We start from the raw sequence: 17,479 nt of genomic DNA on the forward strand, positions 1-17,479 counted from the left end.
TAAAATATGCATTTCCTTTGGTTATTCTTGCTGGCAGGTGGGCTGACATGTGTGACACTATTGAGAGGTTCTAACCAGTGGTTATTTGGAGGCAGGTGTCCTAGTTTAGGCCTCTCTTAGAATGGGTAAAGGTTAATACTGATGGAAGCTACATGCTAAATATCAATAGAGCAGGAATGGGAGGAGTTGTTAGAAACCACTCTGGTGACTTAGTTATAGGCTATTGCATACCTATTCAATTGTGATAGTAACAATCAAGCGGAGGCTGCAGCTGCTTACTTTGGTACAAAGTGATGCACTCAAAATGGAATGTTGAAATTTAATCTTGAACTGGATTCCATGATTATCTCTAATATGATCAAGGAAGAAGACACTACTAATTTGAAGCTCAGGAAAACCATCAGAGATTCTTCCCAGCTGCTGAAAAATGCTGAGGTTACGATTTCACACTGTTACATGGAAGTTAACCACGTAGCAGACTGTCTTGCCAAGATGGCATCTATGAGTGGAAACACCACCTTCTAGCTGCCGGAAGAAGTGAAGGGAGTGTTTCAACTCGATAAATGTCAGCTCCCAAGTATTAGAAGAAGATATGACAAGTGCAATTTTTTTGTTAGTTGAACACAATTATCAGGAATGGAAGTGCACATGTATAGAACCTTCATTCCTCTGTTTTTGAAGAAAGTATGTTGCTTCCCTTTTGTATCCATTCGTGTATTTTGGAGGTTTAGTTTATGCCCCCTCCTCACTCTGGTTTTTGGTATTTCGAAGGAATGGAATGGGTTCTGCCTGACCCAACACTGAAGGCACCATGCCTAAAGTGAAGGCAAATAAAAAACAAAAAGAGTTGAAATTTCAAAAAACCAACAGATTTTCGAGTAGAGAAGCATTATATTGACACTTGTTCGTATCATTTAGCTCAATGATTTCGAGAAGGGATTGTTTCAGAGTGTGAATAATTATGCTGATAACGTGTTATAAAATGATATAGATTGAAAATAAACAAGAAAATTACAAAAGGAACTTAAAGAGAGATTTTATTTCTCCTTCTTGGTGTATTACAAAAAGGTCACAAGTGACTATTTATAAGAAAAGGAAAACTGCCACATGAAACTTCATAACCTTAAGCTTATTGATATATAACAAGATTTCTCCATAAAATTTGTTATGGTAGGACATCCACATTAATGCACAAGGAGGTCCTAGTTAAGAAGTGCAATGCACAACCGCAAAAGCAACTCCCTAACAACTTTATTCAACAGGATAAAAATAAAACATATATATCTACTTTCTAAACAAAGAAGCATGAAGTTTCCTTAAGATGAACAACAGTTGGCAGCTCAAATTTTGATGTAGTCCACAAGTAGGGTAATAATGTGAGGTGTTAAGACTTTCTCCGGGTTAGTATATCCATCTTGATTGTTTTTATATGTAAAGTCAACAATACGAGAGAATACGATATAAAAGCTCCATAGAGACAGGACTGGGCCTAAGAATTCCTTCATTAATATCCTTCCATGCTGCATCAACCATTTCTTGAAATTTAGTCATTGTCTCTTCTGTTAATACACCATAATCTCTCATGTAGCACTCAATTCCTGTTACAATCTGTCCCCTACCTTTCTCAACCTGTAAGGCAGATAGATTAAGGTTGCCTCAATTGTCATCGCAATACTTTGTTTGGTCAAATATCAAATAATGATCTAATATGTGTGGGATACTACCTCGTATGTTGATATGTCATCAATAACTCGGCAAAATATCGCACTAGCTTCAAAAATCTTAGGATTCTTTGCTAACCACTAAAAATCCTGCTCGGTAATAGACTTCACGCCCAAATAACATGTTGTAGGGCACGAGTAATAGGTGCTAGTTGCAAGTCCATTGGTTAGGTATTCAGAAAAATGTGGCTTATATCCTTCAATAAGCCATTTTGCCTCGATATTATAATTCCTCACTAGTTCTTTCACCTTTGAAACCCAAACGTATAAATTCAAGTGTTAGAAAATTGTAACTCGATTGCTCCAAGTTTATGATCACCTAGACGGGAGATAAAATGACGTGAGAAATGAATTAAGGAAAAAATAATTTGGTAGTTAGGTTACTGGGACTACAGACTCTTTCTTTTGCATGGCAGACAACATGAGATCTTCCATCACTAGACAATTCCTTTTCATAATCCTCATGAAGATCTAAAATAGCCTTATAACTGATTTTCATGTAATCAAGGAGCCGATCAATTTCCTTTATATCCCATCTGCAAGGTGACAAAGCTATGGTAGATTTGTGCATTTTAAAAGAGCATAAATATAATGAGCAAAAGCTCGCCTTAATCTTTTCATGATATTGATCACTTTCAAAGTATATCTAAATAAGTGAATTGATGAGGTTCCTACATTTCTATTGCATCTGTGTATGTGTCAAGTTCTTTAACTGTACCATAAGCATCAAAGGTGGCATTCAAAATCGAAATCATTGATATGGTCTTAGTGAGCATGACACGAGCTTGAGAAAATTGGGGCTCAAAATATACTCCTAATGCCCAAAAGTAGCATTCAACTATTCTATCTCTAGCATATGAAAGTGTTATCACAAAATCCAAATCTTCCCACCACTTGCAACATAATAATTTACATCAGTACTTAGAGAAATGATTAGTCAAAAAGGTTTTATCGTTTTTATATATCGCACCTTGATACTTCAGCAAGTTCTTTTTTGTGCAACATCTAGAGCAAATTAAAATGCAATTTGGAAAATCAAAGTAACATATTGTTCTTCGATTTCTCCTTCTCATAGACTGATGAGATGAAGAAACGGGTCTCAACTCTAGGAACGCCCTTGCTCAAGGGCACGTGTAACTTGCTCCGTAAGTGGAGAATTCAAATGCGGAGCTGCAGATTCAAGATGAATAATGGAGAAAGGAATTGCATCTTCTAAGCTGCCGTCGGCATGAATCCTTACATGTAAAGCTTCATACAAACTTAATAATTCTAAGACATCATGTCACGACCCGAAATTCCCACCTTCGGACCGTGATGTCGCCTAACATTTCACTTGCTAGGCAAGCCAATGTTAGAATAATATTATCCATTTTTTAAACAATTTTTAAATTTAATAATAATAGAGAAAAATTGCGGAAGTAACGTCTGAAATATAGTGAATAATCCATAAAAATAACGGTGTCTAAATACCATCCTAGAATTGGTGTCACAAGTGCACAAGCTTCTAGAATTATACAAATAAAGGTCTGAAATAAAATAAAACTGTCTGAAAATAAACACACACCTAAAGTAAAATAGACGGGGACTTCAGAACTGCGAACACCGTGCAGTTATACCTCAAGTCTCCTCTGAGTAGCTGAAATCCGAGCAAATCTATGGTACGCTGTTGAGACCAACTCCAAAATCTGCATAAGAAGTGTAGAGTGTAGTATCAGTACAACCGACCCCATGCACTGGTAAGTGCTGAGCCTAACCTCGACGAAGTTGTGACGAGGCTAAGACGGGTCATGACTTACATTACCTGTATGCAATATTAGTAACAAAAACAATAATAGAAATAAATCAGGTAATTCATTTATAATAATTGAAGCCAACTCAGCAGTCATAACCAATTGTCATTTCCATCAATTTTGTTGCAGCGTGCAACCCGCTCTCATAATATATTCACATTCAATTCTGTTGCAGCGTGCAACCCGCTCTCACAATATATTCAATTTTAATCAAGTCTGTTGCGGCGTGCAACCCGATCCCCAAATTTATATATGTATGTCGACTTTTAAATAAGTCTGTTGTGGCATGCAATCCGATCCTCCAATATAGACTTTTAATAAGTCTGTTGCGGCGTGCAACCCGATCCTCCAATATATTCATTATAATCAATTCTGTTGCGGCATGCAACCCGCTCCTCTAGTATATTCATTTACCAATTCTTATAGAAGGAATTTTTCCAATAAATGCAATAATTAATAGGAAATTATAAGACAACAAACATACAATAATTATAATTTAATCATGAAATAGATAATGTCAAATAGCAAATTATTATAGAAATCAAGGAGAAAATAGGCAGTTTAATATTTAATATGCTAAATGTCAAATAACAATTAAGACACATAATTCAAGTAGCATGTAACAATTAATGCATGAATTCAAGAATTAATATTTGGCAAAGAATAGGAGAGAAACAATTATTATAATAATTAATTCACGATTTAAAACAATTTATGATTTTCAAGTAATTATGCAAACAATTAATTTGACGATGTATAGACACTCGTCACCTCGCCTATACGTCGTTCACATGAATTTTACATAATAAATAATTTAAGGGTTCTATTCCCTCAAGTCAAGGTTAAAATTCCATATGAATTTACTAATTTTCCGGATAAAAATCCGAAATTCATTTAAATATTCGACAGTGAGACCCACGTCTCAAATCCCGGAAAAACTCATGAAATCCGGACACCCGTTCCGATACGAGTTCAACCATACAAAAATTGTCCAATTTCGATATCAAATGGACCTTCAAATCTTAACTTTTCGGTTTTGGAAGATTTTATAAAAATCTGATTTTTCTTCCATTAATTCACGGATTCATGATATAAATGAGTATGAAATTATGAAATATAATCAATATAGGATAAGGAACACTTACCCCAATATTTTCCCGTGAAAATCGCCCAAATATCGCCTTACCCGAGCTTAAAAATGAAAAAGGGTAGAAAATGGGACGAATCCCATTTTTCAGAACTTAAGTTCTGTTTCTGGGATTTTTACCCTTCGCGAACGCGGTCAGTACCTCGCGTTCGCGAAGCACAAATTTGTGCTATCCCATTTTATTCTTCGCGAACACGAGGGCTACCTCGCGAACGCGATGCTTGCCTGGCTTGGCCTTCGCGAACGCGAGATGCCCTTCGCGAACGCGAAGGATAATTTTCCCGGCCAGCCTCTTTCCCTTCGCGAACGCGAGGCTTCGATCGCGAACGCGAAGCTTTGAACCTCAAGCCTTCGCGAACGCAGTCACTCTGTCGCGAACGTGAAGCATAAAACGTGTCAGCCCCAATTTGCTCTTCGCGTTCGCGAGAGTACCTTCGCGAACGTGAAGAAGAACACATCAGAAGCGTGAAGTCTGCAGAAAATCAGATTTCCTAAAGTCCGAAAATGATTCGTTAACCACCCGAAACTAACCCGAGCCCTCGGGGTTCCAAACCAAACATGTACCCAAGTCCTAAAATATCATACGAACTTGCTCGCGCCATCAAATCTCCAAACTAACACCTAGAACTACGAATCGGACACCAAATCAAAGGAAATTTTCAAGAAAACTTTAAAACCTTTATTTTTACAACCGACGTCTGAATCACGTCAAATTAACTCCGATTCTCACCAAATTCGGCAGACAAGTCATAAATATTATAGTGGAACTACACCGGGCTCCGGAACAAAAATACGGACCCGTGGTCAATAAATCCATCATCAATAATTTCTTAAAAAACATTAAGCTTTCAAGCTTTTAATTTTTCTTCAAAATTCCCTATCTCGAGCTAGGGTCCTTGGAATTCGATTCTGGGCATACACCCAAGTCCCAAATCACGATACAGACCTACCGAAATTGTCAAAATACTGATCCGAGTCTGTTTGCTCAAAATGTTGACTAAAGTCAACTTAGTTGAGTTGTTAAAGTTCTATTTCACATTTTAATCCATTTTTCACATAAAAACTTTTTGGAAAATTGTACGGATTGCGCACGTAAGTCGAGGAGTGATAATTGGTGCTTTTCCAGGTCTTAGAACACAACATTACTTATTAAGTTTAAAGATGATATTTTAGGTCATCACATTCTCCACCTCTAAAACAAATGTTCGTCCTCGAACGGAGTTAGAAAAAGTACTGAGCTGGAGAAAAGGTGTGGATATTTACTCCGCATGTCTGACTCGGACTCCCAGGTAGATGCCTCTACCGGCTAACCTCTCCATTGCACCCGAACTGAAGGATAACTCTTAGACCTCAATTGTCGGACCTACCGGGCTAGAATAGCCACCAGCTCCTCCTCGTAAGTCAAATCTCTATCTAATTGGACTGAGCTGAAATCTAGAACATGGCACAGATCACCATGATATTTACGGAGCATAGACACATGGAACACCAGAATATACGCAAGACTGCCCATACTCACAGCCTTCCTACTCAAAGCATCGGCCACCACATTGGCCTTTCCGGGGTGATACAAAATGGTGATATCATAGTCTTTCAACAACTCCAACCATCTTCTCTGCCTCAAATTAAGAACCTTTTGTTTGAACAAATACTGAAGGCTATGATGATCAGTAAATACCTCACACGAGACACCGTAGACGTAATGCCTCCAAATCTTTAGCGCATGAACAATGGCTGCCAATTCTAAGTCATGAACATGATAGTTCTTCTCGTGAACTTTCAACTGCCGCGACGCATATGCAATTACCTTGCCATCTTGCATTAATACTGAACCAAGCCCAATGTGAGATGCGTCATAATATACCGTATACGAACCTGAACCTGTGGGTAATACCAACACTGGCGCCGTAGTCAAAGCGGTCTTGAGCTTCTGAAAGCTCATCTCACACTCGTCTGACCATCCGAATGGGACACCTTTCTGGGTCAATCTGGTCAATGGGCTTGCTATAGATGAAAATCCTTCCACGAACGGACAATAATAACCTGCTAAACCCAGGAAACTCCGGATCTCTGTAACTGAAGTAGGTCTAGGTCAATTCTGAATAGCCTCAATCTTCTTAGGATCCACCTTTATGCCTTCTGCAGATAAAACATGCCCTAAAAGGAAACTGAGTCTAAGTAAAACTCACATTTTGAAAACTTGGCATATAATTGATTATTCTTCAAGGTGTGAAGCACACTTCGAAGATGCTACTCATGTTCCTCTCGACTACTGGAGTAAATCAAGACATCATCAATGAATAGAACCACAAAAGAATCCAAATAAGGTTTGAACACCCGATTCATCAAATCCATAAATACTGTTGAGGCATTTGTCAACCCAAATGACATCACTAGGAATTCGTAATGCCCATACGGAGTTCGAAAAGCTATTTTAGGGACATCAGATGCCCTAATCTTCAACTGATGGTATCTAGACCTCAAATTGATATTTGAAAATACCTTGGCACCCTGAAGCTGATCAAATAAGTCATTAATTCTTGGCAGCGGATATTTGTTTTTGATAGTAGCTTTGTTCACCTGCCGATAATCTATACACATCCTCATAGAGCCATCTTTCTTCTTTACAAATAATACTGGTGCACCCTAGGGTGAGACACTGGGTCTAATGAATCCCTGATCAAGCAAGTCTTGTAACTGCTCTTTCAACTCTGGCGGGGCCATATGGTATGGTGGAATAAAAATGGGCTAAGTGCCCGGAGCCAAAACAATACAGAAGTTAATATCTCTGTCGGGTGTCATCCCCGGCAAATCTGCAGGAAATACTTCTGGAAATTCACGAACAACTGGTACTGAGTCCATAGAAGGGACATCTCCACTGGGATCACGAATATAAGCCAAATAGGCTAGACACCCTTTCTCTACCATATGTCGAGATTTCATATAAGAAATAACCCTGATGGCAGAATGACCAGGAGTTCATTTCCACTCTAACCGAGCTAACCCCGGCATAGCTAGGGTCACTGTCTTGGCATGACAATCCAATCTAGCATGATAAGGTGACATCCAATCCATACCCAAAATGACATCAAAATCTACCATATCAAGAAGTAGAAGATCTACACTAGTCTCAAGATTACCAATAGTAACCACGCACGAATGATAGACATGGTCCACTACAATAGAGTCTCCCACCGGTATAGATACACATACAGAAGCACTCAGAGAATAAGAAGGCACAACCAATTATGAAGTAAAATAGGAGGACACATAGGAATAAGTAGATCCTGGATCAAATAGAACTGAAGCATCTCTATGAAAAACTAGAATAATACCTGTGATCACAGCATCGGATGAATCGGCCTCAGGCCTAGCTGGAAAAGAAGAAAATCGGGGCTGGGCCCTACCACTCTGAACTGCGTCCCTGGGACGGCATCTGACTAGCTGGCCTCCACCTCTAACAGTCTAGCCTCCACCTCTAGCTGCCTGACCCCTACCTCTAGCTGGCTGAGCAGGCGGTGAAGCAACCGGTACTGGGATGATGGCACGAGAATCTTGCCGAGATATGTTACTCGCCAATCTAGGACAATACCTCCTAATGTGACCAATGTTTCCACACTCATAACACCTATCCTGATGTCGTGGCTGCTGAAGCTGACCCAAATGGGCTGGATAACCACTGTAGTAACTCTGGAGTGGTGATGCACTGATAGGAGCTGAATGTGCACTGAATGTTGGCTGTCCAGAGTAAGGCATAATAGGATCATGATTCCCTGAAGCACTGGGAGATACATGAAGTGCTGAATGAAACGGTCTGGGAGGATGACCCCTACCAAAATAACCTCTGCCTCTAGACGAGGCACCACTGAAATCACCGAACTGACGAGGCCTTTTATCGGACCTCTGCCCTCTCTCTTGTGCAAGAACCATCTCGATCCTCCTTGCGACATTAGCAGCCGCCTAAAAAGAAATCTCACGTCCGGTCTCCTTGACCATCTGAAGTCTGATAGGGTGAGTGAGTCCCTCAATAAACCTCCTCACTCTATCTCCCTCCGTAGGTAGTAAAAGGAGAGCATGACGAGCCAAATCCACAAAACGGGACTCATATTAAGTAACAGTCATACTGCCTGCTGTAGACGTTCAAATTACTTGCAGAATTCCTCTCTCAGTGTGATAGGGAGGAACTTCTCCAAAAATAGCTGAGAGAACTACTCCTAGGTAAGTGCAGGCGATCCGACTGGTCGGGTCAATGTATAATCTCTCCACCACCTCTTGGTGGAACCCTTTATCTGAAATACAGCAAAATCAACCCCATTGGTCTCAACTATACCCATGTTCCGCATCACCTCATGGCAGCGTTCAAGATAATCCTATGGGTCCTTAGAAGGTGTACCACTGAAGTGAACTGGAAAGAGCTTGGTGAACTTATCCAGTCTCAATAAGGCCTCAAAAGACATGGCGGGCCTATCACCGATTTGTGCCGCAACAACTGGCTGAACTACTCCAACTGGTGGGGCTGCTGGAGCCTGATTCTGGGGAGCCATCTGCTCCAGAGCGGGAGTAGTTGGAGTTTGAGCTCCTCCCCCAGTCTGTGAGATGGCTGGTGCCAGTGGAAATGTACCATTTTGGCCATTCCCTCCATAAGACTTACCAAACGGACTAGAGCGTCCTGAAGTACTGGAGTGGCTATGAATCCTTTCGGGACCTGAACGGGTCCAACTGGTACATTCTGAACGGGAACCTCCTCCTGAAGGTCCACCTAAGATCTTCAACAGGTGCAACTACTCGAGCTTTGGAATGAGCTCTACCTCGGCCTCTAGCAAGACCTCGACCTCGACCTCTACCCCTGGCCATAGTTGCCACCGGGGGTTTTGGTCCCTGTCCATCGGTAGAGGTATTACGTGTTCTCACCATCTGTGAGAGAATAAGAGTAGAATGGTTCAGTCATCGATGATAGAATAAAATCACATGACAGAATAAGAAAGAAGTGATATTGTTCCTAAACTTCATAGCCTCTAAGAGATAAGTACAGACGGCTCCGTACCGATCCTTCTGACTCTATTAAGCTTGCTCGTGACTCGTGAGACCTATGTAACCTAGTGCTTTGCTACCAACTATCACGACCCGAAATTCCCACCTTCGAACCGTGATGGAGCCTAACATATCACTTACTAGGCAAGCCAATGTTAGAATAATATTATCCATTTTTTTTAAAATTTATTAATAACAGAGAACAATTGCGGAAGTAACGTCTGAAATATAGTGAATAATCCATAAAAATAACGGTGTCTAAATACCATTCCAGAATTGGTGTCACAAGTGCACGAGCTTCTAGAATTATACAAATAAAGTCCTGAAATAAAATAAAGCTGTCTGGAAATAAACACACAGCTAAAGTAAAATAGACGGGGATTTTAGAACTGCGAACGCCGTGCAGTTATACCTCAGGTCTCCTCTGAGTAGCTTAAATCCGAGCAAGTCTATGGTACGTCGCTGGGACCAATTCCAAAATTTACACAAGAAGTGCATAGTGTAGTATCAGTACAACCGACCCCATGTACTGGTAAGTGCTGAGCCTAACCTCGACGAAGTAGTGATGAGGCTAAGGCGGGTCACTTACATTACCTGTACGTAATATTAGTAATAAAAACAATAATAGAAATAAATCAGGTAATTCATTTATAATAATTGAAGCCAACTCATCAGTCATAACCAATTGTCATTTCCATCAATTCTGTTGCAACGTGAAACCCACTCTCACAATATATTAACATTCAATTCTGTTGCAACGTGAAACCCGCTCTCACAATATATTCACATTCAATTCTGTTGCAGCGTGCAACCCGCTCTCACAATATATTCAATTTTAATCAAGTCTGTTGCGGCGTGCAACCCGATCCCCCAATATATATATGTATGTCCACTTTTAAATAAGTCTGTTGCGGCGTACAACCCGATCCTCCAATATGGACTTTTAATAAGTTTGTTGCGGCGTGCAACCCGATCCTCCAATATAGACTTTTAATAAGTTTGTTGCGGCGTGCAACCTGATCCTCCAATATATTCATTATAATCAATTCTTTTGCGGCGTGCAACCCGCTCCTCCAGTATATTCATTTACCAATTCTTATAGAAGGAATTTTTCCATTAAATGCAATAATTAATATGAAATTATAAGACAACAAGCATACAATAATTATGATTTAATCATGAAACAGACAATGTCAAATAGCAAATTATTATAGAAATCAGGGAGAAAATAAGCAGTTTAATATTTAATATGCTAAATGTCAAATAACAATTAAGACACATAATTCAAGTAGCATGTAACAATTAATGCAGGAAATCAAGAATTAATATTTGGCAAAGAATATGATAGAAACAATTATTATAATAATTAATTCATGATTTAAAATAATTTATGAATTTTCAAGTAATTATGCAAACAATTAATTTGACGACGTATAGACACTCGTCACCTCTCCTATATGTCGTTCACATGCATTTCACATAACAAATAATTTAAGAGTTCTATTCCCTCAAGTCAAGGTTAACCACGACACTTACCTCGCTTTACAAATTCCAATCAATTACTCGACTACAACTTTTCCTTTTTAAATTTGCCTACAAAAGCTTCAAATCTATTCACAAACAATTTGAGATACTCAATACGAATCATAGAAATTAATTCGATATGAATTTACTATTTTTTCTGATAATAATCCGAAATTCATTTAAATATTCGACAGTGGGACCCACATCTCAAATCCCGAAAAAACTTGCAAAATCCGAACACCCGTTCTGATACAAGTTCAACCATACAAAAGTTGTCCAATTTCGATATCAAATGGACCTTCAAATCTTAACTTTTCGTTTTTGGAAGATTTTATAAAAATCTTATTTTTCTTCCATAAATTTACGGATTCATGATATAAATGAGTATGAAATCATGAAATATAATCAATATAGGATAAGGAACACTTACCCTAATATTTTCCTGTGAAAATCGCCCAAATATCGCCTTACCCGAGCTTAAAAATGGAAAAGGGTTGAAAATGGGACGAATCCCATTTTCTAGAACTTAAGTTCTATTTCTGGGATTTTTACCCTTCGCGAACGCAGTCAGTGCCTCGCGTTCGCGAAACACAAATTTGTGCTATCCCATTTTACTCTTCGCGAACGCGAGGGATACCTCATAAACGCGATGCTTGCCTGGCTTGGCCTTCGCGAACGCGAAAGCTAATTTTCTTGGCCAGCCTCTTTCCCTCCGCAAACGCAAGGCTTTGATCGCGAACGCAAAGCTTTGAACCTCAAGCCCTCTTGAACGCGGTCACTCTGTCGCGAACGCGAAGCACAAAACTTGACAGCCCCAATTTTCTCTTCGCGTTCACGAGCGTACCTTCGCGAACGTGAAGAAGAACACAGCAGAAGCCTGCAGTCTGCAGAAAACCAGATTTCCTAAGTCCGAAAATGATACGTTATCCACCCGAAACCAACCCGAGCCCTCAGGGCTCCAAACCAAACATGCACCCAAGTCCAAAATTATCATACGAACTTTCTTGCATGATCATATCACCAAACTAACACCTAGAACTACAAATCAGACACCAAATCAAAGTAAATTTTCAAGAAAACTTTAAAACCTTTATTTTTACAACCGGACATCCGAATCACGTCAAATTAACTCTGATTCTCACCAAATTTGGCAGACAAGTCATAAATATTATAGTGGACCTACACCGAGCTCCGGAACCAAAATACGGACACGAGGTCAATAAATCCAACATTAGTAATTTCTTAAAAAACATTAACCTTTCAAGCTTTTAGTTTTTCATCAAAATTCCATATCTCGAGCAAGGGACCTCGTATTTCGATTCCGGGCATACGCCCAAGTCCCAAATCACGATACGGCCCTACAAAAATTATGAAAATACAGATCCGGGTCCGTTTGCTCAAAATATTGACTAAAGTTAAGTCAATTGAGTTTTAAAGCTCTATTTCACATTTTAATCCATTTTTCACATAAATAATTTTTGAAAAATTGTACGGACTACGCACGCAAGATGTGGAATGATAAATGGTGTCTTTTGAGGTCTTAGAACACAGCATTACTTATTAAATTTAAAGATGCCATTTTAGGTCATCACACATTACTGGCAAGAGACTCCTGGAATTTGCCATTTTAATCTAGGAATTTGCTGAAAATTTCTGGTATTTCAAAAAAGAAAACTCAAGATTAATTAGCCTTCTTCCACATGGATATAGATATATAATATTAAAAGCGTATGTTCTTCAAGAGAGTAACAACGATACCAACTCTTTTAATGAGGTAAAATACAATACCCGAGTGAAGCAATATTACCACTAATATTACAACTTAGTATTGTCAAGAGACTACTATAATTTTGAAAGAAATAACACTCTTTATTTAAATACCTCACTACAATATTACTCACACTCACTATTTATCTCGCAAGCTATAATCTGTGGATTACTCTCTCTAACTTCTATTGCTTCTCTCTTATTTTGGTGTGTACTCAAATTAGGAGAAGCTCCTCTATTTATAGCAAGAAATACTTGGCCTCATAGTGGATATGATGTCATGACAAATGTCATGAAAATTTGGTCTACAAATTTGTTATAGTGGATATGATGCCATGGCAAATGTCATGAAAACATGGCCCCTACTAAAAAAGAAGTCAAATTAATGGCCATATTTCATGTGGGATGGACCCATCAAATCTCCCCCTTAATTTTGATTTTCTTCTTCATTCCACGTCTTGATCTTAATCTCTGAAAATCTTCAAATTTGAGAGGTTTTGTAAAAATGTCTGCAACTTGATCATGAGACTTCACATATTTGAGTTCTACCTCTTTCTTGGCAATGCATTATCTGATGAAGTGATACCTTGTATCTAAATGCTTGCTTCTTTCAAGATACACCGGATTCTTCGAAAGTGCCAGTGCGGATTTGTTGTCAATACAAATCTCTCTAGTTTCAATTTGTGGCAAATTGAGCTACTTCAATAATCTTCTCAGCCAAATAGCATGACATGTATAAGATGTTGCTGCTATATATTCAGCTTCATAAGTCGAGAGAGTAACAATGGATTGTTTTTTTGAACTCCAAGAAATAATAAAATCACCCAAGAAAAACACAAAAACAGTTGTGCTTTTTCTATCATCAATATATCCCGCATAATTACTATCACAAAATCCCATAAGATTGAAATCACTAGAAGAAGAATAAAATAACCCAAAGTCAATCACACCATTTAGGTAATGAAGAATTCTTCTAGTGACTTTCAAATGAGTGGAGGTAGGAGCTTCCATGAAGCGACTTGCTACTCCAACTGTAAAGAGTATATCTGGCCTGGTACAAGTCAAGTACCTCAAACTTCCCACAAGACTTTTAAAAAATGTGGGATCCACTTTTTTTCCTTCATCAAACTTAGACAATTTTGTCCAACTTTCCATCGGTGTGTTCACGAGGTTGCAATCGAGCATTTTGAAATTTTTCAATATCTCTTTTGTATAACTTTCTTGAGATATAAAAATTCCATCCTCCATCTGCTTCACTTCTAGGCCCAGGTAGTATGATATGAGCCCTACGTCTGTCATCTCGAACTTACGGGACATATCTTTCTTAGAAGCTTCAAACAAACTTGGGTTATTACCTGTAAAAATAAGATCATCAATATAAAGAAAAACAAGTAATATATCTCTATTAGTATGAATGTTAAGGTAAATATCATACTCATGGAGATAACGAGTAAACCCATTGTCTTGAAAATACTTGTCGATGCAACTATTCCATGCTCGTGGGGCTTGCTTTAATCCATATAAAGCTTTCTTCAACTGCAACACTTTATCTTCATGGTTTTTGACCAAGAAGCCCAATGGTTGTTCAACATAGGCTTATTCTTCAAGATAATCATTCAATAAGGTTGACTTGACGTCTAGTTGATGGATCTTCCACTTCATTTGCCTCCAAAGAGATCAGCAAACGAATCATATCCATGCAGGCAACAGGTGCATAGACTTCTTCATAGTCAATGCCTTGCCTTTTCTTGTAGATTTTAGCCACAAGTCATGCCTTTTATCTCTCCACATCTCCATCATCATTCTTCTTCGTCTTGTATACCTATTTTACCCCAATTGCGCGATGACCCTTGGGAAGAGTTGTTAACTCCCAAGTGTTGTTCTTCTCTATTGACTCGATCTCCTCCTCCATGGCTTGTCTCCACCTTTTGTCTGTAATAGCTTCATCAAAGTTCATTGGTTCACTATTAGTAAAGTGACAATATAAAACATCAAAATTTGTAACTTATTTCGTGCCATCCTCACCCAAAGTTCACCCAAAGCTCACCACATGAGATCCTAGCATAAAACCACACTGCGCTACGGCCCAAAAGCCGTTGTATTCCCTTTTAAGCACCCCAAAAGTACCACAATTGAGACACTCACTCTGTAAATACCTTATGTGAATCTAAAGTCGTTTCCTTTACCTTTCTGATACTGAAATGTAAAATCCATAATGATATAGAAATACTGCAAGTTCCGACACCATCCTATGCAAATCTCAAATTCTAGCTATATACATACAAATCCGAAAAATTCACAATTACTATATATAATTCTTGACTCCATTAGATCCTTCTCGAGAGTTATTCATTCTACTCAAATATCGATTGCATGGCCAAAACATGCCAAACGTCATGTGCCTCATTGACACAACAGTACCCAAAGAAGTAACACACACCTTTAAGCAACTGAGCAATTTCTTACTCCACCTGCACTACATCTTTAACGAATAACAACTCTATAATTCCATGATTCCCATATACCCAAAAAGTGTAATATAACCCGTATCTAGAAATTTCTTTACTCGAGTCATCCTTGATATGAACCTCTGCCAGTCATAACCGATCCACAAGTATGCCGCAGACCAAAACCAGTACAACACGTAACCAGGCAATCAATTTGTCGATAGTAGACTCCCCCACTTAGCTCGAAGCTATAGATCTAAACACTCGATAACTCATAATGTCCTTACTCTATTACTGCCATAATACCGCAGGGAGATTCAACTAAATCCTTCATAAGCTCACATAGCACAAACCATATGGTACCTCAAATCATCTACTAAAATTGCATACATCCACATGACGATCAGGTCAACTTTCTCAACCAAATTCAAAATTCAAATCTCAACACATATAATCCGCTAGAAGAAAGAAGCTATCCACACAACATCAGATGGTTCACACATCCGTAGATTAACTAGCAAGTTATAACCCTCCTACTTAGTCTTAAACTGACATCTCTCTGTAACCTTTCACCGCCACAACTACTACGCCATCACTTAACCTTCTTGTGTCTGAACTCATTAACAAAACATGAAAATATTTCAACACACTCATAACTCGAGACTATACGTCACATCAAGATAGAAATCGGGCACCCAATAGTCCTTTCCACATCCCAGGCAAACACTTCTTGTCATATTCAACCCATCTGAACATATCTCGCAGTCACATCATACGCATCATATAGCCATCCAGCCACTCGTCGAGTCACAAATTCCACTCATAGGGATGCTACCAGACATATAAGTCCATAAGCACATGCTCACACAACCGAAATACCTATGCTCAAGATGCAGTCAAAACTCGGTCTCAACTCTCAAGTCCTCCAGACTAGCCCATCATCAGCGCACCGAAATCACACCTCGCACCTCATCCATGAAATCACAAGCCGGTGATACAGAGCTAATACTGAGCGCTCACATGTGCATATGAATGCGTGGAGGGAATTCAAAGAGTTATGTTTCAAGTTGAATCAATGTCGAATGATAAGGAAAGAAAGATGAGAAGTTTATCCTAAATGCCCTGTACCCTCTCAAAGATAGGTATGGACGTCATCATACCGATCCACAAAACACTACTAGACACTTGCTCATGACTTGTATAGCCTATGAACCTAGAGCTCTGATACCAACTTGTCACAACCTAAAATCCAACTAGTCGTGATGTCACCGAACCCAACCCGCTACGTAAGCGAATTAGCAACTATCCAATTCCAATGAAATTTAATGAGACAATAAAGTGAAAGAAAATATCTGAATCTTATACATTCCCCAAGGAATAGTAGAACAAATCATGAGCTTCTAAGATTTGAATTTACAAAGCTGGTATGAAATAAATACATCATCTATTCGAAATGTACACAAACAAATTTTTATAAATCTAAAGCTACAATGAACAAGAGCCAGCTACAACCGGAACACAAGTACGTATTCAATTCCAGCTCCTGGCGATCACAACAACATCAGCATCCAACATCTACACGCAAGGTGCAGAAATATAGTATGAGTACAACCGACCCCTTGTACTCAATAATTAACAAACCTAACCTTAGGTTGAAAGTAGTGACGAGCTGGAACACATGTCGGGGTCCGACACTAATAGCCAACAATATTTCTTAAAAACATAATGGAAGTAATAAACGAAATAGCTCAGAGATAAAATGCTCAGCGCGCTCACTGTTCCAAAAAAGCCCAAATCTTTTACCGAAATCACCAAATATATGAGTAAGTTTTAAAACTGTGATTTTCCCAAAAACATTAGTGACAAATAAGAAATTCCATTATCAGATAGCTTGAGGAAAAATACTTCTCTATGCCTACATATCAAGTATGCATATATAATGCAATGTAGCATAGTGATGAACTCATGTACTCACACTCTTAGAGTGCTCAATCTCACTGTCTCGCATTTTAACTCATCACGCACAATATTCAGCACTCGGCACTTTACAGG

General features: G+C 38.8%; 1 pseudogene; it reads right to left on the reverse strand.

The window, feature by feature from the left end:
• Positions 1-1,203: 1,203 nt before the first annotated feature.
• On the reverse strand, positions 1,204-15,228 carry LOC104086469 (vetispiradiene synthase 2-like; annotated as a pseudogene).
• Positions 15,229-17,479: the final 2,251 nt, after the last annotated feature.

This window comes from Nicotiana tomentosiformis, chromosome 5 (assembly GCF_000390325.3).
Source record: "Nicotiana tomentosiformis chromosome 5, ASM39032v3, whole genome shotgun sequence".
Classification (NCBI taxonomy): Eukaryota; Viridiplantae; Streptophyta; class Magnoliopsida; order Solanales; family Solanaceae; genus Nicotiana; species Nicotiana tomentosiformis.